Source organism: Dermacentor albipictus, chromosome 9 (assembly GCF_038994185.2).
Source record: "Dermacentor albipictus isolate Rhodes 1998 colony chromosome 9, USDA_Dalb.pri_finalv2, whole genome shotgun sequence".
In the NCBI taxonomy this organism is placed as follows: domain Eukaryota; kingdom Metazoa; phylum Arthropoda; class Arachnida; order Ixodida; family Ixodidae; genus Dermacentor; species Dermacentor albipictus.
This window is the reverse complement of record NC_091829.1, coordinates 111,793,906-111,817,881: the sequence shown is the minus strand read 5'-3', so window position 1 is coordinate 111,817,881 and position 23,976 is coordinate 111,793,906. Positions and strand designations below refer to the sequence as shown.

Genomic DNA, 23,976 nt, shown 5'->3' with positions numbered 1-23,976 from the left:
TTATGTCCGGGAAGACTCGGCTTAATGTGAAACTAGGTATAGACTTTAAGGCACAAGTGGAAAAGGTGTGTGGTTCGTCTTTTTGGGGACTAACTGCGCTGCCACAGCCATTAATCCCTTTTCAGAATAACAGCACCAGGTTTAGCAGTCCGTACTCATGCAGCTGTACCTCAATAGACTAACGTTTAGTCCGCATTTGCACCTGAGCAGACGAACAATTAGTCCAAAGAGATGCACTGGAAGGATAATCCGCTTATTCCCAGCTAGTTCCGTCCTAGAGGTTTGATCACGGGCTTAATTGGCATTTGCAAATTGCTTGCAAATCAAGTAGTAATCTCTGCTGAGTGCTTGACTACTTTGGCAGAGACGGCACCAAAGTGTGGCAAAAAGTGAAGGCAAATGACGAGGAACATTTTTATTTCTCTATGTGCAGTTATACGAGATACAGCAGAGAAAGGTCGAAAAAAGTGGAGTCTTGGGAAATAAACAAAATATCCGCAAAAAAAAGTGACCGAATGAATGCAGCCCCTTGAACAGAAATTGCTTAGATTATTCAAGACACGCTCTCAGCACTAAAGTTGCAACACGATCCCGTGGTGAAAGGCGTGCACCACGCCTGATAAGTTACTGATGACCTTAAACGTCTTCTGTCCTCCTTTATTGCAGAAAATATAAAATTCTGAACACAGGGCAAGCAACATAGCCATCACATCAAGTAGTCATCTGTCCCGTTTTCGAAGCTGCTCCAAAGAGGCGTCAAATGCTTGCGATTCCATCCGTCAGCGCACGCTACAGTTGGCATATTGTGTACAACGCTCCGGCCCTGCAAAAAAAATTTGAGAACAATTAGTCACAATATATCTCCGACGTTGATTTTAAGAGAAAATAGACAAAAGTGACAATACACCTGTAAGTCTACTGTACCGGTATGTGCAAATATGTCAAAGGTAAGGAAAATTATGAGCCCAATACTTCTGTATGTACTACACCAGTTAATGAGAGGCAGTTGCTCAAAAGCTTCTAACAAGTGTCAAAGAAATATGTTGCATTAGTGGAACCATTACTATAGGCTTGGCGCCTCAATAGCAATGTTGACCACGCTCAGTTGAAGTGAAATGTGTTAAAATGTGCTTCCATTTTCCACTATGTTTGGCCAGCTTGCTGTGTGCTTAATTTACCTCAGCGGCACCGAGATATGCCACTTGCGTCAATGCTATCACAGTTGTTCATGTTGAAAACCAGTCCGCCCAGGTAATCATGATATGTTCGGCCACACTAAGCATCGCCACCACACCCGAGCTGCTTACGTTACACGCTATCTTTCATGTTGGACACTGCCATGGTATCTTAAAAAATAAAGCCAAAAAATTTATCCGTGGCAGTTAAATGAGTTGAAGCATCAGAGGTGGAATTGACTATGCAAAGCTACGACCAAGTTTTGGTGTAAGAAAGATCTCACAAAAACAGCGTATTCCAAAAGCTAAAACTGTTCGAAAGATCAGCAAGCTTATGATGCACGCCACTGCAAATGCAAGTGCAAAGGCGTGTATCTAAGGCTAGCACAGCTCTGAACTTCAGTTCTTCGGCAACTATTCGGCGTAAGCTGATTCAGAAAACCTAAACAACCGCCGTGGAAGCCAGCGTAGGAACAAATTTCTACGATAGAAAGCTAGCAGTCTTACGAAGATACCTATGTCTGTCTGTGCCGCTGGAGCTCAGGTGAGTATGCGTTAGAATGCGCTGTTGCGCCTGTCTGACCAGATCCCACACCTGATAGCTGCGGGTAGCACATGCTGACATCTTTCTAGAGCGCTCAGATTTGTCATTTCAAAGTGTATTAAGCAGCTTTAGTGCCTAATGTAGTATGTTGTACTGGGTGTGCGCTGCTCTTGACGGTGGTAACTTTGTTGTTTATTTTAATGTGTAATTTATCTTTAATGTCTGATAGGCTGCGCTTCTTTATGCGCGCAATTTCCTACCTTTTCATACTCATCATGACACTCTATTGGATGTTGGCAAATAGAAGTGTAGTGCCCTTCCCTGTCAACCGTCAAGTTTGTCATTGATGTGTCATGAGCAGTTCTATAAATTTTCTTTCATTTTTCGAGTTTGGGCGTTTTCTCACATATAGGGCTGCGGATTATTACTTTCCCCGACGCTTTTGAGTGTCTGATTCTACATGTGAGATGAGATGAAACAATGACTAAATTACTAAACTAAAAGTGGAGCAGTTGTAATTTTGCCTATGCCTCCACCCTGTTGAAGGACTAAACTCTGCACGCAACAACCGCGTCACATCAGGGAGGAGCTCTGAGCCAATCCTCACTCTCTTGCATGCGTTATCAGGCGAACGGCCGTAGAAAATTGGAGACCGATATCTCGGAGCGCAGGCACGCTAGAAAAATTCTTACAAGTGATGCTGTCTATTACCGAGGCTGCATCTAACGTTTCAATACAAACGTACCAGCTTACTGCAGTCTACACAAAGTTATTTATTCAATTTTTGTTAATTTGGCTGCTGACAGCGATAATTATCATCTTACTTTGTATCCTCCTGGCCAACATAACTTATTTGCAGTGGTGGTCACCGGGCGCCTTCCAGCGCCTAATAAAAAATATATATTATGCTTAATTTTGAACACTCTGTGTATAAAATATGTCGGCTTGCTAGTGCTTGGATTTCCAGTCTAAATAACTGTATTAGGTGGTTTTCAAGCAGTCTTTATTTCTTGACCTGGTGCTGAAGTTTCCTTTTGGTAAATTTCAAATGTCTTATAATCTGTAAAAGCTTGCACGTAACAAACATGCTCTTCTTCCTAGTATCAAGTTAGTAAATATTTATCCTCCAAATGAAAAGTTGCAACTATATTTGTATTTGCAACTGCTATATTGCAAGTATTACTGTGCGGCGACAGGAGTGACGTCAATTGCTTTCCGGCGCCACGTGTACAAGCAGTGTCTGACTGATAGCAGACGCATTCGCTGAGGCTTAAAAGAGGCATCGTATAAGCGGTGTCCAAGCATAGAGCAAGGCCGCTTGCAAGGTCGCCTGTTTTACGCGTGGCTCAGAACCACATCGTTCTGGCAGCCCGTCTCGCCACTATGAGGATTTGCCCTTTGAGCGATAGTTTCTGCCAATGCAGCCTTCTCACACCCGAAATCTCGGCCTACGGCGGCGGAAAAAAACGGGACATAAAAGTTCCATCTCCTTGGGATAGGGCTTTTTCGATACCAAAGGCAGGCAGACACGACCGTAAGCTAATGGGCGTACCTCTTGCATACGCGACTCATGAATTTTCGGTATGCACTGAAATTTCTTTCTTCCACACTCGTTTAATGTGCTGTTAAAATTCGCAGAAGATATATCGTGCACTTTGCCATGTTTATGGCCGCATGCGTACGTGAGATTCCTAAACCACGATGATAGATTCATTGAGGAATACCATGTTGTGCTACCTGCCGTACATCGCGGATATTGCAAGCATATCTTCAGGCATGTAAGATCCTGTAGGCTGGAATTTATCCTACATAAGGGGGCCTGACAGCCTGCGGAGTTATCTGACTGAGCTAGCTTCGATGGTAGGTTACTATAGCCAGAAGTTCGAATCCTCGCGTTTTGTTTGTTTCCTTCTTTCTACATCGGAAGGTGGGAAGCTTGAATTCACCTCCTGCAGTAGACTACATCTCCAGCCTTGGAGTGACGCCTGACACCGGCAAAAACACCGAGAGCCCGTGGGGCAATAAAACCTAGGTACAACCAAATTGGGAAGACCCACTAAACTTCAACAAAAGACATTCCTTCACCAGAACAGGAATCGGCCTTCCTGGTGCAGCACCCGGCCGCTCCCTCCCAAATGACTCATTTGATTAACCAATGATTCTCAGTCCCCACTAGCTGCGGAGCACCCGTCCAAGGCAGCGGTGTCGCCTGTCATACAGCAGAGGGTGCAAAGAATCTCCGGACCCGGACAGGTCCCCAATGGAAAGTGACCCTTGCAACGTTAAACAACCGAGCTCTCTCGGTTAAAGCTAGCCTAGCAGGACTCCTCGAGGAACTATCAGGCACTGTTTGGGATACCACTGGCCTTATTGAGGTTAGAAGAACTGGCGAAGCCTATGGATTGCTGACATATTACCACGTCCTTTACTATAGAGGACTACTACATAAGAAACAGTTCGGAGTAGGATTGTTGCAGTGTTGCTCGCTTGGTCCATAAGGACATAGCGGCTAACCTTGACGATTTCTACAGAATTGTGAGAGGGTAGCAGTAGTCGTAATAAAGCTGCAAACGAGATTAGGAGGTATAGAATAAAGGCAGTACAAACCTACGCTCTAACCTCCAATCAGGCCGATAAATAAATAGAACAGTTTTATGAAGGCGTTGAATTAGCGATGCGAAAAGTTCAAAGCCAGTATACTGTAGTATACTGTATATTAAGGAGGGAAAGCAGGCTGGTTAGCAAGCAAATGGCAACTATGGCATCGATTCTAGGAACACTCCAGGAGTGATGTTGGTAGATTTCGCGGAAAGGAATAAGCTGCGAGTAGTAAACACCTTATTCCGGAAGCGTGGCAACAAAAAGTGTGCCTGAAACGCCCTAAAGGTGAAATAAGAAATTAAATTGATTTCATACTTTGTGCTGATCCCAGGAGAATGCAGGATGTAGAAGTGTTAGGCAGGGTAAAGTTCAGTGACCATGCGTTAATGAGGGCTATGGTTCACCTCAGTTTCAAGAAAAAAAGAGTGAAATTGGTCAAGAAGCAGCAGGTCAACCTACACGGAATAAGGGCAAAAGCAAATCCAATCAGGTGTGCACTTGCACACAAATATAGAGCCTTGTAACAGAGAGATAAATATGACGTAGAGGCAATGAATGAAACCGTAACTAGCCTGGCTTCAGAAGGAGCAATTAAAGTGGGAGGTAAGGCACCAAGAGAACCAGTACGGAAGCTCTCGCATGTGCCTAAGAATCAGAGAGTGGTTTTGGCACGTAAAACCCGAAATATTATTATTAAGCTCTCGCAAGTGACAAAGGAACTAAAAATGAAACGTCAAAGAATGAAAGTGTCCAACTTAAGAGATGATATAGAATTCGCCGAACTGTCAAAACTGATCAATGTGGCGAAATGAGGGATATTTGAAATTATAACGTGAGAAAGACTGAGGAAGCCGGTAAAAGTGGACGCAGCCTGAAATCAGTGAGAAGGAAACTTGGTATAGCAGAAACCAAGATGTGTACACTAAAAGATAAGCAGGGTAATATCATCAGCAATCTCGAAGGCATAGTAATAGCAGCGGACGAATTCTATACTAACCTGTACATTACCCGGAACAGCCAGGATACCTACATTCGTAGCAGTAAAGAACAGGTTAAGGAAAAGGTAAGGCCCTTGTAAGATATGAAATGGCGAAAAGCGGCAGAAGGTGGAATAACAGTCGATTTAATCAAAGATTGAGGAAGCATAAAACCGGCGGCTGTCCATACGAAGCGTCCATGGACTGCAAGGGTTCTAGAAAACTGGAATAATGCAAACAATATGCTAATAAACAGAAAGAGATGATGTTCAATAATTCAAAAGCTTAAGGCCCATTAGCTTACTTCAAGTATTATATAAAATATTTACCAAGATAATCTCAAATAGAATAATGGCAACACTGCACTTCACTCAACCAAGGGAACATGCTGGTTTCATGAAGGGATACTCTGCAATGAATCACTTCCATGTCATCAATCAGGCAATCCAGAAATCCGCAGAGTACAATCTGCCTCTCCATATGCCTTTCATAGATTACGAAAAGGCATTTGATTCATTATTGACACCAGCAGTTATAGGGGCATTACGTAATCATGGAGTAAAGGACACTTATGTAAATATCTTTCAGAGATTCCACAGCTACTTTATTTCGCCATTAGAAAAGTAGGAAGATACCTATAAAGAAAGCGGTGACTCAAGGAGACACGATCTCTCTAATGATATTCCATGCGTGCTTGAAAGAAGTATTCAAGCCGTTAAACTATAGCGCTTAAGCGTAAGGATCAATGGTGAATATCTCAGCAACCTTCGATTTGCAGATGGCATTGTCCTATTTATCGACAATGGCGTCAACTTAGAACAAATAATTGAAGACCTTAACAGAGAGAGTATAACAGCGGGGTTGAAGAATAATATGCAGAAGACAAAGATAATGATGAATATCTGTGTAAGGGAACAAGAGTTCAGGTTCGGCAGTCAGCCTCTAGTGTCTTTGAAGGAGTGCGTTCATCTTGTTTAGTTACTCGCCGGTAACCTAGCTAATTTGAAGAAGAAGAATAGCGCATTCGACAGACATTCTCAGGTCCTGACTGGAAGCTTACCATTATAATAGAAAAGAAAGATGTACAATCAATGCATTCTACCGGTGCTAACATATGGGGCTGAAACGTGGGGACTGACAAAGAAGCTCGAAAACAATGCTCGCACCGAGGGCGTTGGAACGAAGAATGTTAGGCGTAACGATAAGAAACAAGGAGAGATCGTTGTGGATCAGAGAGCAAATAGGGGTTGCCAATATTCTAATTCGCATTAAGAAAAAGAAACGGAACTGGGCAGGTCATGTAATGCGTAGGTTAGATAGCTGGTGGAATATTGCGGTTCCAGAATAGGTGCCAAGAGAAGGGAAGTGCAGGAAGTCTAGGACTGCGTAAGACTAGGTGGAGTGATGGAATTAAGAAATTCGCCGGCGCTAGTTGGAATCGGTTAGCACAGGCCAAGTGCAATTGCACATCACAGAGAGAGGGCTCCGTCCTGCAGTAGACATAGGATAGGATGATGATGTTGATGGTGATGATATCACAAGAAGCCTACAAACACCTATACCAAGGACAACATAGAGGAAATGACTTGTACTTACTAAATCAAATAAAGAAAATGCTAAATCAATGTAAATGGTTGTGAATAAAAAAACAACTTGCCGCAGGCAGGGAAGAATCCCACGTCTTCGCATTATGCTAGCGATGCTCTGCCAATTGAGCTACCACTGCGCAGTTCTCCCATCCACTTTCCTCGGCGTTTATATCTTAACTACATGAACGAACCATCGGGTTTGCTCCCAGGGTTAGTTCCAGTAGTAACCTAAACTAGTAGTAATCTAAACTAATCCTGAAAGTTACTCCCAGGGTTAGTTCTAGTAGCAAAGGATAAATGCTGACAAAAGTGAATGGAAGAATGGCGCCATAGTCGCTCAATTGGCAGAGCATCGCACGGGTGATGCGAAGACGTGCGATCGCTCCCCACCTGTGACAAGGTGTTTGTTTCATTCACTTGCATTGACATTAATTTATCGTTTTCATTAATTCAATAATTAAGTACAAGTAGTTTCCCCTGTGTTGTCCTTGGTGTTATTGTTTGTTGGCCTCTTATGATTAGTATAGATCGGGCACCTCGTTAACCCCTTTCTTCTCGTTCATACCTGTACATGTGCGTGTGTGTGCATGTGTGTATATATAGATGTGTGAAGAGAAGGTCATGGTGTCAAACCCAACACTAGGTTTTAGCGTTAGGAGCGCGCACCTGCTCTGGCTCATTCATGGTCGTACAGCTGATAGGCTATGAACCATCACAATCTTCCTCCTTCCTCAGGGGAGGAGGAAGATTGTGATGAAGGAGAAGGTTGTTTGCCTCGGACAATAATACCGGCTCAAGTTGCTCTCCTGCACAGTGTCACGTATCAGTATGCTGGATCGGTCAATCTTGTAATTTACTGCTGACACATCGCAGACCATATTGTAAGGTCATTTCATCACTACACACAGTTTCACTTGTTTTGGATGCTACACTGTCTCGCTTAGCACCAAGTCCCAAACGGGAAGGCTATTTGGGGGAAATGTTTTGCTTCATATGTCCTTGTTCTTCTTGTAGTATTCGAGAGAAATACGAAGTGCAGCTTTGCTTGCCTCTTCCAGATTATCGGGCTTGCTCTTTATGTGGTGCATAAGAAGGTCTTCAATACATCAGAAAAGAATCTGCATACCTGTTTACTTCGTGTGGAGTTCTGTAGTATTTGCGAACGACCTTCAAAAGATGCTCAATCTATTGTTCGCGAGGCTCTTCATTGAGTATGCATTTGAGTAGGGTCACTATATTCTCATTGGTGCGTTCATGCCGTGGCGCTATAGATGCCGAGATGACGCGAAGAGTTGTGAAAGTTGTGTTTCAAGAGCTGTTACAGTTTGCTTGCGGTGAATCCTGTGGCACATTCGGAAATGAATTTATTCCCTTTTACAGCAGCGAATACATTTTTGGGGAAACACGCATAAGCCTCACAAGTCTCATTTTTGTGAAAGGTGTGAGGGCACACTGAGCTGCAATGTGCCTTATTAGAATATGAATTCTCGTTATTTTGCCCATATTTTGTATGGTCGTGTCTTTTGTTTAGTGAGTGCATCAACTGTCTCCATATTGTCTCCGAGGACGATCGCATTGAAATGAAACTTTAATGCTTGCTTGGTCACTTTTAAAACGCCTCAATACTATTTGCTACTTACTCAAGCTGCTACGCATCGCCACACACGTGCCGACTGCTCTTGTGAATTCCTGCGGCTGACATGCGCTGTTTGACTAGAAATCGACACTGCATGTTCACAGAACAAGACCTCTCGTAGGTTCCCAGTTTTTATGCAGTACTTGCGGATATAGTTGATGCAGCTTTCTGGTACGAAAATGCGATGCGAAATTGCAAAAACTACGCATCGTTCCATTCCATCATTTCCCTCAGCATGCACCAAACGCCACGCATGCACCATTCGCCACCCCGGAAGATCGGAAGGAAGCGAGGTGCGCATAAGTTTAGAACGATGGCAAAGAGAGGGCGGTGTGATCGAAAGAATGGCCGACGAAGGTTGCATACCAGTTAATTTTTCATAAACATTTATTGTCTACCTGAGAGCCTAGTGATCTTGAAAACCGTGCAATTGATAACTAATTCACTCAACATGCATCCGCAAGTGATGTGACATATTAGGTTTTGCGAAGAGTAAAGCGATATTACTAAAATAATGAGGCTGGAGTTTTTGCTAGCACACATAAAAATTTCATGTAAGGTTAGCCGTAAACAGCTTCAGTGTAAAATACGGGTTCAAGTACTGCCAAACACCCATTGTCGTATGCTTGGAGACTTGCATGCAAATAAACCTTCACTATTTCCAGTACAACCCTCGTGTAAGCTTGAAAAGATGGCAGCGCAAGAAAGGCATGGACGTGGCAATTGCACGCGCTCATCGTCTCGGTTCCTATTCACCCGATAAATGCCGCCCCATAATAGCGAAATTCAGCAACTACAAAGTGAAGGAAAAGGTGCTTTCCGCGCGTAAGCTCCTAAAAGATAAAGACATCACGATCTGTGATGACTACTCACCTGCCACCCGCCATATCCGAAGTAAACTGATTTCCTTTGCAAAACAGTTACCGGGCAAACCCCTGTTTCATCTTCGATACAACAAATTAGTTGTAAACAAGAAGCAGTACACGTACGATCCCGTTACAGACAGCGTGACAGAGTGCACGTCACAACACACGCGTGCTAACACCGAACCACGTACTGCGCCACCTAATCATCCATAGGGAAGCGCGAGGGGCAGTGAAAGTCACTTATATCCCATGTCTGTCCTTTTCACTAACATCCGAAGCATCAAGAACAAACGCGACTCGTTCACTTCCACAGTTGACACGTTTAACCCAGATATTATTGCACTTACCGAAACTTGGCTGCACCCACATATTAGAGACCACGAAATCTTCTCTACCGCCCATGGCTTCTCAGTTTATCGCTGCGACCATACGTTGCGTCAAGGTGGTGGTGTTCTTCTGGCAAATATTAAACACCTACACTCTCAACCCATTACTACTGCTACTAACTTGGAGATAGTCTGGGCAATTATCGAAATAAACTACGCAAAAATTATAATGGGCGTATGTTATCGCGCTCCTACTGACGTTGCCTCCTTTGCTAACGAATTACAAGACACAATTAATATCGTCGTAACACGCTATCCTTCCTTACCCTTGTTTCTACTGGGTGACTTCAACATTCCAAACATAGTCTGGCATAGTGAACCTATCGTGATACAACCGTTCTCCGCGTTAGCAAAACATTTTCTTGACTTGTGCGCACTGTTCTCTTTCGATCAACTGATAACCCAGTCCACCAGAATCACACCACAAGTCACTAACACCCTTGACCTTCTGTTAACAACACGACCCGATTTCATTTCGAACATTACTTAGTTACGATCCTTAAGCGATCACTCCCTTATCCATTTCAACATCAACATTTCACGTCAGAAATCAGAAAAAAAGATCAAGACAATTCACGACTATAAGAAAGCTGACTTTGAATCAATTAACAACGAGCTCTGTATATTCCTTGATACTTTCCTGACTGATTTCGATAACCGCAGTGTTCAATGTAACTGGAATATGTTTGTTACTAAAATTCGTGAACTAACAGCGTGGTACAACACCCACATTCAGCGCCTTTCAAACAAAAAGAAACGTTCGTACAGACTAGCTAAAACATCTGGAAACGCTCAAAGATTGGCAGCTTACAAACGCGCTACATATAACTACATAACAGCGCTTAAACAAGCTAAGGATAACTTTTTAAATAACACATTGCCTTCCATGCTAACTACTGATACGAAAAAGTCCTGGCGTACTATTAACCCCAAACATGACGACGCCATAACCCTTGTTGATAGCACCGATACCGCAATTGCCCCTGCCGATTGCGCATCTGTATTAAATGACGTTTTTGCGCGTAACCTTTCTAAACACGCTCATGTAACACGCCCAACTACACTATCTTACGACTACGCCGCATTGCACCCTTTAATAATTGAACCCGTTGGCATAGAAAAAATAATCGCCTCATTGAAACTCTCATCCGCTCCTGGCTGTGACCTAATTAACGCTAAGTTTCTAAAAAACACTAGCACATATTGTTCCATTATTCATGCAAAGATTTTCCAGCAATCACTTGACAATGGTTCACTGCCTGCTGATGGGAAGGTGGGGAAGGTGATTCCACTCTACAAAACAGGTACTAAACATTCCCCACTGAACTATCGGCCTATTTCCTTAACCAGTATACCATGCAAAATTATCGAGCATGTTCTGTCTTCTCATACTGCCAACTTCTTAGAAGAAAACTCCTTTTTTTCTGAGTTTCAACACGGCTTCTGCAAAACATATTCATGTGACACCCAACTAGTATCATTCACGCATAAAATAACCTATTGCTTGACCACTCTTCAGTTGCAGATCTAATTTTTTTGGACTTCCCAAAAGCGTTAGATAAAGTGTGCCTTAGCTTATTAATCTACAAACTGCAACAACTAAACCTTGAGCCTAAAATTCTGCACTGGCTTGAAGTTTTCCTCACTAACCGTTCACAGTTCGTTTCAGCTAACGAATTAACATCTAATCTGAGTCCTGTTTATTCAGGTGTACCACAAGGCTCCGTGCTTGGACCCCTCCTATTTCTCATACATATTAACGACTTACCTTCCTATGCTTCATCTCAAAGTCACCTATTTGCTGACGACTGCGTAATTTACACCGAAATAACTCGCGACGAGGATGTTACCAGGCTTCAAGCTGACCTTAACGCCATTTCTGCATGGTGCAATTCATGGTTAATGGAACTAAATGTTAACAAGTGTAAATTCATGCGTGTATCTCGAACTACTAGTGAACCACCTGTGTACTCCCTTAATAACACTCCATTAAATTGGTAACAACTTACAAGTACCTTGGCCTTCACATCACCTCTGATCTTACTTGGAATACCCACATCACCCATATAATAAGTAACGCTAACAGAATGCTAGGTTACTTACGACGCAACTTTTCCAAAGCACCTTCTTCCTTAAAATTAATCCTCTATAAAACTCTAATACGACCTAAACTTGAGCATGCTGCTTCAATCTGGGATCCAGGTCAAGTAAACCTAATACATTTACTGGAAATGGTTCAGAATAACTCTGCTCGTTTCATTCTTTCTGACTATAATAGAACCGCGAGTATCAGTGCCACGAAATCTAGCCTTAACCTACCGTCTTTTTTATCACGTCGAAAATTGTTCCGTTTGTGCATTTTTCATAAATTACTTCATCGCCCGCTGCTAAGCAACAAACTTATTTCTCCGCCTCCGTATGTATCACCCAGACTAGACCACATTCATAAGGTTGGCATTTCATTTTGCAGATCCAACGCTTTTTTGCAGTCATTTGTACCACGCACTTCCAATGAGTGGAATCACCTCCCGGCCTCGATAGCCACTATCGCAGATCACCAATTTTTCAAGAATGTCATAGCTAGCACTGTATAACTAGGAACCTTTTTTCATATTGTTCAACCTGTACTCACAAATGCCTTAGCTAACATTGTATATCTAGGTGCAATTTGTTCAACAGTTTTCTTTAGACATATTTATATACATAATTTTCTGCACTAGTAACTCCTGTTTGTTGAATTTACCCGTTTTGCTTGTAACCACTCCCCTCTATAATGCCGTAATGGCCCTGAGGGTATGATAAATAAATAAATAAATAAATATAGCCGAAATGACAAGGAAGAGTGCTGAACTTGCAACAACAATTTTGAGAGTGATTGTCTGAGCTGGCCAGGTGTCAGTTTTCTTATGTTCAATGAGATAGCGTTGAAATGAAATTCCACTCGGCGCACAGAAGAACGCACTCACATTGATGCATATACGGTCCAAAGCACGTGCATGCAGAGGCATCTGGCACTTTATGAGCAGTTTTAAATATTGGTACTTGCGCGTTCTTACTTGACCATTTCTTATACGAGAATAACTAGCCTATGAGCGCATACTTGAAATGTATTGGCTTTGGGAGAGTAGGAAATTAAGGATTTTGTTTTCTTGAGAAGTGTTGGAGAAACAAGCAAACATGTATCAGAGAGTCATGGTTCTCAGCTCAGACACTAAAAAGAACGTGTGCATTAACGACGTGGCCTGATATATTACCTGATAACGGGGAACTCTTCACACGTCCTTGCGCCCTCCAGGTTAGTGGAATCTGGCGTTTGAGGAAGGAATTATCGTATTGTGCCCCGCGGGAGTAATTTATTCGGGGCTATTAGTGATACTTAAATGCCAAATTTTGGCTCGTTCTTGGGCCAAGAGCCGCCTTGACCGTAAAAAAAGGGCAGCGGGGGAACACCGAAAGAATAATGAAAAACAAAGGTAAGTGCAGCATCACGCTGCAAGGAATGCAGACACAGTGCCTTGACAGCACATCAATGTTCGCAGCTCCAAGCTGGTAAGAACTCGATGTTGTTGGGAGCTTAACACGCCATTAGTTAGAAGAGAGGCATGCTAAGCGAATCAAGCTCGCGTCATTTAGGCAGTACAAGTATAGCGCAGAAGCCTGCAAAAAGCACTTCTGCGGCGTCTTCTAACAGATTGCCCTCAAGGGTTATGACCCGAGACATTATTGGGAGGTTTAATAAACACAATAAATATAGTTGTTACCAAAATAAAATTGTTACCAACCACCAGTAAACACAAGCTAAGTAGAAGGGCGCATAATAGGACGAATTTCAAGTCACCTGAACAATGCCTTCAAGGGACTGCTTTTTTATAGTGTCATGATCCAGTCAGCAAACTCATTGTATACATCATGGTTCTCTGCATATTCACGTGTCAAGGTAGAGATGTGAAGGTCCTTGTTGGAGATTTATCTAAGTGATCAAGAGGGACACAAGAAAGAAGGCAGTATAAATATAAGACTCTACACCTGGAGATATAGATTATTGCGCTGCGCGGGTGTTTACGAACGAATGCACCACAATTGACTTTCTTTTGCATGCAGTCGCTCACATGATTTTAATGTTTTCACGAGCAGCTATATTATCAATACTCGTTCGGGAACCACTTTGTCGTAAACTCCTGACTTATGGCTTGCAAAGGGCGAATTGAACCCTGCATTTGTGAACCCTGCAACACATTTGCTGATATAATGTTGGCATCAGAAAATGGTAATGTAATTTCGTAATTGTGAAGTGGCTAGATATAATGGCTAATAGAGTGCATAGAAATCACTATTCGCTTTATTTCATAAAATAGTACACTTGCGTAAACACGCTTTCGAAGGGAAATGAATGCACACATGAATATTTTCAAGTACACTCGAGAAAGCAGAGTCCCATGGCCCCGTATTTCTGACTAGCTTGCATAATCAGTAGTATGTTACAGAAACACCCATTTTAAATTTAGGACACTGTCGTAGCAAGGCCTGCAATGATATACGGAGCATTTGCCAGTAGAATGCCTTGAAAATGCTTCATGGATGAAATAAGGAAGCCGCTGCCCGTGGGCAACTGTGCTCACTAGGTAAACGACGCCGGATAGGTCACTGAATTTAACGTTGGAAGCTAGAAGTGCAGAAAGAAAGAGATACTCAGCATATCTAGGTAACAATACTTACCACTGCAACGGCAAAAGTGAGTGCCAGGGATTTTGCACATCATGCAGCTATAAACACCTACTGAGGTAATGTGCAGTGAATTTAGTAAATTGATTGATTGAGTCAACGGCGACATATGGCCAAAGAGCTCCATAGATATACTAATGAGTTTTCAATGAATCATTTATGAAACGGAGAAATGTGATTTGAATGGTGCGTGTAGCATGGATGTGAATAGGTCTTAAATCGGTCGCTGTAAATTGCGTAAAATATAGGAGTATTAAGCCAATAACAATTACCAGAGATGTGAACTAGTACCATAAATGTTTTCTTATGCAGGAATCATGCAATAAACCGTGTAGGTGAAAGTAGCACTACCGCCACATCAACAGGCTTGAATGCAAGGTCTTGGAGACAGGTGCTACACTTGATTTAAGGAAGGTAGCAGCACCTTCTGGTAACAGACCGTGCAAAGTACCGTTTCCACTGATAATATGCAGTATTATGATGTCATAGGAAAACTTTTAAACAGATTTAGTGTGGGATAATGACTTTGTGCCAAAAAACTCTGCTGGATGTAACGGGATCCGCTGTCAATATGCTAAAGGAAAATTCTTTTGCCTGTGAATTTCTATGCACCGACACTCCACAAGGACGTGGGTGATGGTCAGTTCTTCGCTACATCTACTACATGTAAGAAAAGTTCATCACCAGTCAACAAGGGATTGTGTACTTCATCAATAATTATTTTTGGGCGAGTTGATTAATCTTGAAACATATGGGTAACAGCGCAAACAGTCTACCACAAGAAGGGAAACACGTGCACACAAGCGCTGAATAACTACTGGATTTATTGGAAAGGATAGCACACCATATATATGCCACAATGAAGCAACCGAAATAAAGGGGGAAAATACGTGAAGGGTGATAGCGTGTCAACAACGCAAGGGCAATACAGCCAAGTATGTGCAACGAAACACAAACACTAATTTTCTTTTTGTTTGCAATCAGAACCCCAATCAGAAGTTCGTGGCGAAGGCGTTCCCTCTGTCGACTGTACTGCGAGCAGGCGCACAAATATGGTCAATCGATTCTTCATGGCCGCAGTGGGCATAGGTTGCGGGGTCGGTCGTCCTTTTAAGCTGTGGTAAAGGTAATGCCCAACCACACTCGATGCAAAAGCGTAGCGACTCCAAGGCGAACCTGTGATGGCGCTCGAAGCCTTAATGTGAGATCAAGAGAGTACAGTCGAGAATATCTTAAATGTGGCTTATTTCATTGTGACGTGGAGCACTGCCGAGCAAGCAGGCGGCGCTTCCATGCTGCGTCAGTTCTAGAAAGTGAAATTGGTATGTGGTGCTGCTCAGTATGGGCTGAACGGGCAGCTTGATCGGCCCGTTCATTGCCGATAATGCCGCAGTGACCAGGAAGCCATTGGAAAGTTATTTTATGGCCTGCATCACTTAAATGGTGTAATTGCTCTGTAATGTGAAATACTAGCTGTTCGTGCGGTTCGCGACGTAAAGGTGACAATAGAGACTGCATTGCCGCGTTTGAATCGCACAATTTCGTCCACTTTTGTGGCGGTTCATCACCAGTGTAATGAAGGACAGTAAAGAGCGATTGGAGCTCTGCTGCCGTGGATGTTGTCATATCAGTTGTCTTAAATTTGATTGTTCTGACTTTCACTGGTATCACGAGTGCCATCCCGGAGCTGTTTGGCAGGACACATCCATTAGTGTAGATATGCGTAGAATGGCGGTTCTCGTACAAAAATAATAGCATGAACTGTTTAGGGCTGGTGATGATAGATGAGCTTTTTTTCGTGATCCTAGGTATTGTTAGGTTGATTTTTGGCTTAGCAAGACACCATAGGGGAATCCAGGGTCTTGCAGCCGGAGTGAAACAAGCTGGCAAAGGTTCATCAAGTGCGGTTATAGTTTGGCTGGAAGATGTGAGTGGTCTGTGGTCTGTGAGTGGAAGATGTGAGTCTCACATCTTCCAGCCATATTAAGGCTGGAAGATGTGAGAAAGGCTAAGTGGTGACGAGGAGTACTGGTTAGATGCCTTATATGGGTCCTGAGCACTTCAATTTCAATGTGGGTCTTCTCAAGGTGGTCTCTAGTGATTGCTATCGTAGCCACTGTTGATTTACTATGAAGCAGGCCTAGATAGATCCGGAGCGCTTGAGCCTGAACATTTTCCATTGTGCGTAGACTCGTTTTACTTGTGTTGGTTATTGCTGGCAAGCTGTATCGCAGAAAGCCTAGAAAAAGCATCCTGTACAGTTGTAACGTGGCACTTGTCGACAGTGAAAAACTTGCACAGGTGGCAGATTCCCGTCACCCGTTTTTTCACGCATGATACATGAGGGCTCCGTGACCAGTCCCTATCGATTATTACACCCAGAAATTTGTATGATCGAACATGTGGTAATATTTGGCCATTTGTCATTCCGCTGTAGTCTGTCATGGGTTTGCGCGTAAATGGCAGTAGTGCGCTTTTCTCGGAGAATATTTCCTGGCCTCGATTATTTCCGAACGACAACTTTCAAATGTTTGGCAGAGACAGCTATAGAAGGCTTTAATTCTTTGCCAGCTGTGGATGTGGCGATTTCGTCAGCGAATTATTTACCCTTGATGCCTCTTTGTACGGGCACCCAGCATATTAGGACAAGTTGATTTCACGTGTAAACAGCTACGAGATTGTATAACAATCAATTATTAGAGAATATTTATGGCTTTCTAGCGTTGCTAAAGTCTTGGCAACCTCGCGAAATATATTAGTTTTTTTGTTGTCATTATTATTTGATGTGTTTCACAGCGGATGATAGTACATAGGCTTCAGCCGTAAAGATGCTTGTTTGCGCATGCAGAATGAAAGACTCAGAAAAAAACGGATCAACGGTACTAGAAGAGTCCTAACACGCAGTGAGAAAGGCTCACTCGCTGTCGGCTGATTACTGGGAAGTATGGCACAAGACACATGTAATGTGTGACACGTGTAATTGGTTGTTTTCCATCGGTGACCGCGTTTCACCGTGGAACAAATGTTATCGCTCAGAGCACCACATGTCAGCACGATAGGAAGTTTTTGCAATGTGGTGGCTGATTCTTTCCGCTCTCTCTTGTCACGGAAAGTTGTGTAGTCAGATTTGCATGCACACGCGACGCGAACTGTGTAGTATTTTCTCGAAGACACGTGTCCACCAGTGATTTCTCTGGAACCTTCGCGAAATGACCCATGTATAGAAGCTGACGCTCTTGACCCGCTGATAACATTTCGACGATCGCCCCTTGCGAGGTGGCCCTTGCGAGGTCACCCTTGTGAGGTGGCCCTGCTTACCGCACTTAAAGCAGGTGGTGTTTCGGTGCCGGAAGCGCAACGTCTGGTGCTTCCCGCTGCACCAGGTGCACCTTTGTTCCATCACCTCCCTTGTTGGCCGTTCCACGACGTTTGTCGACTATACCAAATCCATAGACAAGGACGGGGCGCATATCATTAGCGAGTCCTTTCTTGCGGCTTCTATCGCCATCACAAGTGTATGTTTTTGCAGTTTCCAGGCCCAATTCTGCGCTTTCCAAAAGGCGGGTCTGCATTCCGGTGTCATTAACTCCACAGACAATCTGATCGCGCACCATCTGCTCACGCACTGCGCCAAAGTTGCCTTCATCTACTAGCTTGTTAAGTGCAGCTACGTAGTTACTGATGGCCTCACATTCCTGCCTTTCCCTCAAAAAATTAAAGCTTGCGACTACTTCGGAATCTTTGGGCTAGAAGTGTGTGCCGAGGGCCACGAAGATAGCAGCGAGTGTCACTTCATTCGGCTTTGTAGGAGACAGTAGATTCCGTAGCAGCGAGTAGGGTGCTGCGCTGCAGCTTGTCAGAAATACCGCCTTCCTTTTAACGTCGGCCACATCGTTCGCAGTGATTCTCGAGACATTCTGGCCACTCAATTGTGTTTGCGTCGAAAGCTTCCAGCCTGCCCACGGACGACATCCTTGTTGAATCCGATTACACGGGTGTTTCCTACCGCGCCAAACTCGCCAAATTTATCTCTCGTCATCAGTTGTCATGTTCTGCCTAGACATCCCACGCACGACCCTCGCTGCGAATGCTGACTGGCCTTCCCGGTCGGCAGCACGTTTAGTTCAATGGTTGTAAAAGCGCCACCTCATGGCGCTACAGCAAACTGCACTGGCCGTTGGCAACGACATAACAGCTTAGTGGCGCAAACCACTACCCGGTTTTAAAGTGGACACTCATAGCATAAATCCATTTGTGAAAGTAGAGCAACTCGGCTGGCGCATGGTGGGTTTCGTGGCGCTGCAACGCGTTTGCGTCCCATCTATTTCAGACGCCATGTTGAGGCTTCGCTGTCTTGGCGCTAGATGGCGCCAAATGCGCTTAAGTAAGCGGGAAAAATTCGCCCTGCTGCAGCACACGCCTAATAGATACATCGTTTTGACAGTACCTAACCGTTGCGTGGCGATATTATTCAATGCTAAAGCTAATGCATTATCATTGAATAATATCGCCACGCAACGGTTAAAGTCGTGAAACGGTCGCAACGGTAGGCAGTCATCGTGAAATGGGGTCTGGCACAATCCTTGTTATCACTAATAAACAGATGAGAACTGACTATTTGTATAGGATTTATTGCTCGTGATGAATAAGTCATGTAACTTCTAAAACTTGCATCTTGGTACGCACTCGTGTCTGAAAAGAGGACGGTGATAAATTCTTTTTGATCTGAGATGAACATTATTAGAATTTAGGAGGTATTTTACAGCCTTCCTCTGAGCGTCACAGTTGGAAAATACTTCGCTTGGGAACAAGGATTTTATAGCAGTTAAAGCACACGTTAATAATAAAAACCTAATGCAGAATACGCCATACCAATGAAGAACATGAGGAGTTTTGTTCCGTTCTATTTAGATGAATAGATTATTTATTTATTTATTTATTTATTTATTTATTTATTTATTATAGCTACCCTCATGGTCATAGGGGCATTATTGAGGGGAGTGGTGCACTGCAAAAGAGAGGGGTATAAAACTTCGAAACACGTGCATACACATACTCATGATAAACAAGTAACGACATGAAAATGAATGGGTATACATTACGAATAAACTAGTAATTGTGAAAAACTAGTTAAAGATACTGCAGCACCAGTGTATAACACATGATAACATAGACGTTTCTGAAGAACAAAAGAAAGAAATACTTCACTGCACAATTTGGCTAATAAAATAAACGTTCCCTAGCCGTCTTCTTAAATCCTTCAAAAGTATTAGTAAGCGCCAGTGATATTGTTAGGGAGTTCCACTCCGATGGTGTGTTTGGATAAAATGAGTGCAATAAGGCAGATGTGCTACAACGTGGAATGCCAACCATGCACGAATGATCAACGTGTCGTAAAATCTAAGTTTATGAGCGTATTTCTGAGTTCGCTGTTTTATTTATAAATTTTGAAGAACAGACTCAGACGCTATATCTTCCGGCGCGTGGCAAGGGGTGGTAGCGATAACATACTTTTCATACTGGTTACGCTAGATAGACGGTTATAATTGTGAAGAATGAAGGGGGCTGCATGGTTCTGGACGGCTTCTCATGTTTCTTAGGGGCATCAGCTAGGGTTATCAGCAACATAGTCACGTTGCTACACCTCACCTGCGTATGGAATAGTGGCGGATGAAGCTCGCGAAATTTCAATTTGGAAACCCTGTAGTTATCAGTGAAACGTGATAGTCCCAACACGGGTAACCTTTTGCTTGCCTATTATGCGTAGCATTTCTCTGTGCTAAGATACAGATCTGAATTAGTTTTTTTTTAATAAGCATTGTCTGATGTCCATACATACACAGAGCACTTCCCTACAACATATCTTACCATGGTGCTTCCACTAGAACAGTTCGCAGGAGTTCCGTTGCAAACTATCCGTTGATTCCCCGCAGTGTTTTCATCTCCCTGCGTTGTTACGTCTCAGGCGCAGCAGTTCTAGGGGAGGCGTGTCCCACTTACGGACTCTCGTTTAAGATCGGAAAAATTGCCAATTGACGCTTTACACTCATGTGGGGTCACAAAGAACTCGTAAAAATGTAAAGAAACAAAAACAGTCGGAGGTATCCCACATCACATGGAGGGCTAGTGTTCAAGAGCCAATAAGAACCAATGGAAAAAAATAGATTCTGGGGTTGTGCGTGCCAAAACCAAGAACTTGATATAGCCCACGCTGTAGTAGAAGACGGAGATGTACTTTTAACCAGCTAAGGTTCTTTGAAGTACACCCACTGCACGGAACATGGGCGTTTTCACCATTTCCCCTCCGTCGAAATGTGAGCGCCGCGGCCAGGATTTAGTCCAGCACCCTCGAGCCTAACAGGGACATCTTAAAAACCAGCTTATTTCTGAAGTTTACTGGTAAATCATACTTTCAGCTTTCCCTCAAGACAAGGCGTTTACTGACAAAGTGTAAAACCCATGTATTTAGAGTATCGCGTGTCCTTACACTCAACATACCGCCATGCTATATATGGTTACCCTTCATTTTTTTTTTTTGGCGCCTTTCTTTGCATAGGATCTTTTTTTTCAGCTCTTTTTTTACTATGGCAATAAGAATGGCAGCGCTTGAAATTGCACTGGCCGAATTTCCTTCTGTTGAAAATAGTTTTTAATAACTTGGCTTACATCCCTGAAAGGTTCTCCTATATAATGTCTTTAAATCTATCCCTGTCGCCTTCTTTATAATAAAATAATTTCGAATCCTCATTTGAGTCCTATATCTCAAATGAGCGAAGTGTTTTATTGTATCTAAAAACCAGCGATGTATATTATTCAACAAATTTATAGAAATTATCAACTCATTTTATGACATGGTAATTTCATATTTTAACCCATAACGAAACACATCGTAATTTCCTTTCTGTGCTTAAATAACTGGCCACTTTCTGTCACAGCACTTGCGCTAGGTTACATATAATGCCATAAGTTGCTTTGTTTTTTTGGTTTTGATGAGTGCTACAAATTTTGTCCTAGTTCAAACTCAAGACAAAAACAAATTTCATGATGAAAAGAACTCGTTAGGAAAATAACTCTGTACAAGAATAAAATCGCTCTTTTAAGCTTGCCTTAGATCAAACAAGCTACCCGAATGAGGGAAACATTGTAAATATATTAAAGACAACAAGGCGAGCTCGCCAAATATTATTAAATGAAGAAATTTTGTCACAATAATGTTTACTGTGGAGACCCAACGTTGTCTCACAAATTCAAATGGTGAAGACATTATATTACGATTGCGTGGAATGTTATAATGTGTGTTTTGCGATCGGAAGGCAATATCCCTTCGTAGATTTGCTTGCGTGCAATAAAACCTCGGTAACAAATTGGTCACCGCGGAAATCCTTGTTCACTTTCCAATAGACGATGACCTATAGCGTTAAATATTCGCATAGGCATGGCTCACGCATTTCTCGCCATTAAAATTTACCATGAAATGAAGGGAAGGCACGACAACGACGCTGGAAGAAGAGAGAACAAACCCACCCACAGGGCGCCAGTGTGTGTTTGTCAGACCATACTTAACGAACATGCCCAACTATCCATCCTAACATCGAAAATTTACAAATAGTGCATACATCCAGGCGTACAAAGGTGCATTATGTCTCCTGCAATTTTTTTTCCTAGTTGCAAGCGTATTTTCTTCAATTATTTTCTGACGAAGCATATCACTAGTTGATAACTATTAATACGAAATGATTTCGTATTTCTTGCCTTACACTTTGAGGCAATGCATTTAATGCGTGGGCTGTTGATATGGTGTGTTGGACATTTCATCCGTATATTTTAGTGAATATCACGTGTTGAAAAGGAAGCTTTAGCTCGGGTGCTCCGATAGAAATACATGCAAAAAGAGCATTCGTTTTTCTCGGCAAACACTCTGCCAAATTTGACGAGGTTTGTTGTATTTAAAAGAAACACTTAAAATCTCGTGACTGTTGGTTTTGAATTTTTGATTTAGGTTGTCAATGTTTTATAAAAAATTGGAAAAAAGTGAAAATTTACAGAAAACGCATTTATTAAGTTTCCAGCCATGTAACTCGGCAAGGAAAAATGAAATCACCATTCTGCCAATCGCATCTGATGGTACATCTGAAACGGACAAAATTGGTAACTTAACGTGAATCTTTAAAAATTTGTTATTTGGAAATACAGCTTTCGCAGACTCCTTGTACACAACAAAGCAAATTCACGTAGGATATAAATTAACATATCAAATTCGGACGCTTTGAATGTTCTAATAGATGCCGTTTACATAACCACGATATCTATTCTTGATGAAGAGACATTTTCTTGCAAACATTGTGCTTCTTTTTTTCGAATATTCGAATTCTTTATAAATCTTTTTAAAACATTCAGCTCCTAAATCAAATATGCGCTTCCAAACGTTACTATAATTTAGCTTTCTGTCTCAAATGCAACAAATTTCATTAAAATTAGTCCAGAGGTTATCTGAGAAAGCGTGTTTGTGTTTTACGTGTATTTAATTAGGACGCATCGGAGGTGGGCCCGAACTGAAGCGTCCTCTTAAATAATCTCTATTCAGAACGAAACGAAATCGTACCTATACTCAGCTTTTTTGGTGGTATTTCTTACTTGTAGTGCTCCTTGCAGCTTTTTGCTCCTAGATTAATACAACGCGTTTGTAGCGATAATATTGCCTGTCTCAATATCTATGCCTAAGCAGTGAATACGTCACGTGAAGATTTTTTTACTGGAGCAATAACGCAAAAAGTAAGGTTTTACGTACCTTGCAAATAAGCAGTATGCTTTCCACATGAGATCCTTTCTCAAAATTTGATAGTTTTATACTGCTGAGGATTTTGGAGCCTTTTTGCGGGACCACTCCAACAACTTGGTGTAGATCTCGTAGTTGTTCGAGGAGTTGTATACGGGCGGGAAGGACGACCCCATCCCGGACTTGGCTCAGGAAGTGGAACTCCTAAGGCACGTGCAGGACCTCCATTTTCTGTAGTGGTCAGCAAGACACCACATACCACCAAAACAGTCGCAATAATAAAACTGCAAGCTTTCGTCATACTTGAGAAGCCGGCACTTCTTGGTGATACTGTTCGCTTGGGAAACTTTTATATTACTGTGAACACAATGGATGGGCCGAAAAAAAAAACCTATGCTCTAGCCATTGTCTGTTGCCACAATGATCACGCTCATGAAACCGTCATGCGATTATACTCCGCATAAAATTTGTTTAATTTCTTTTACATTAAAACGTGTAGGATCTAATGCAAGCTTGCATGACTATGTCAACTTTCATTAGCGATGGTAGGGGATGGTGGTGATGGCAATTGGGTATTGTGTTTAAAAAAGGTTCCAGTGAGGCTTCCCAGCAGTAGAAGGAGTCTCACTGCGTGAACTGATTTTCTGGGTGAATTACATCGCTAGAGTTATATAACCAAAGATCATACAAATGAAAGCAAACAC

At 42.6% G+C, this 23,976-nt stretch overlaps 1 long non-coding RNA gene across 1 annotated transcript; it reads right to left on the bottom strand.

Moving 5' to 3' along the window:
* Nucleotides 1–636: 636 nt before the first annotated feature.
* Nucleotides 637–23,615, bottom strand: LOC135919443 (uncharacterized). The gene is made up of 3 exons (XR_010569962.1): nt 23,285–23,615; nt 13,613–13,744; nt 637–823 (listed from the first exon to the last, which is right to left on the bottom strand). It is a non-coding gene; the product is annotated as an uncharacterized lncRNA (long non-coding RNA).
* Between the last annotated feature and the right edge of the window lie 361 nt (nt 23,616–23,976).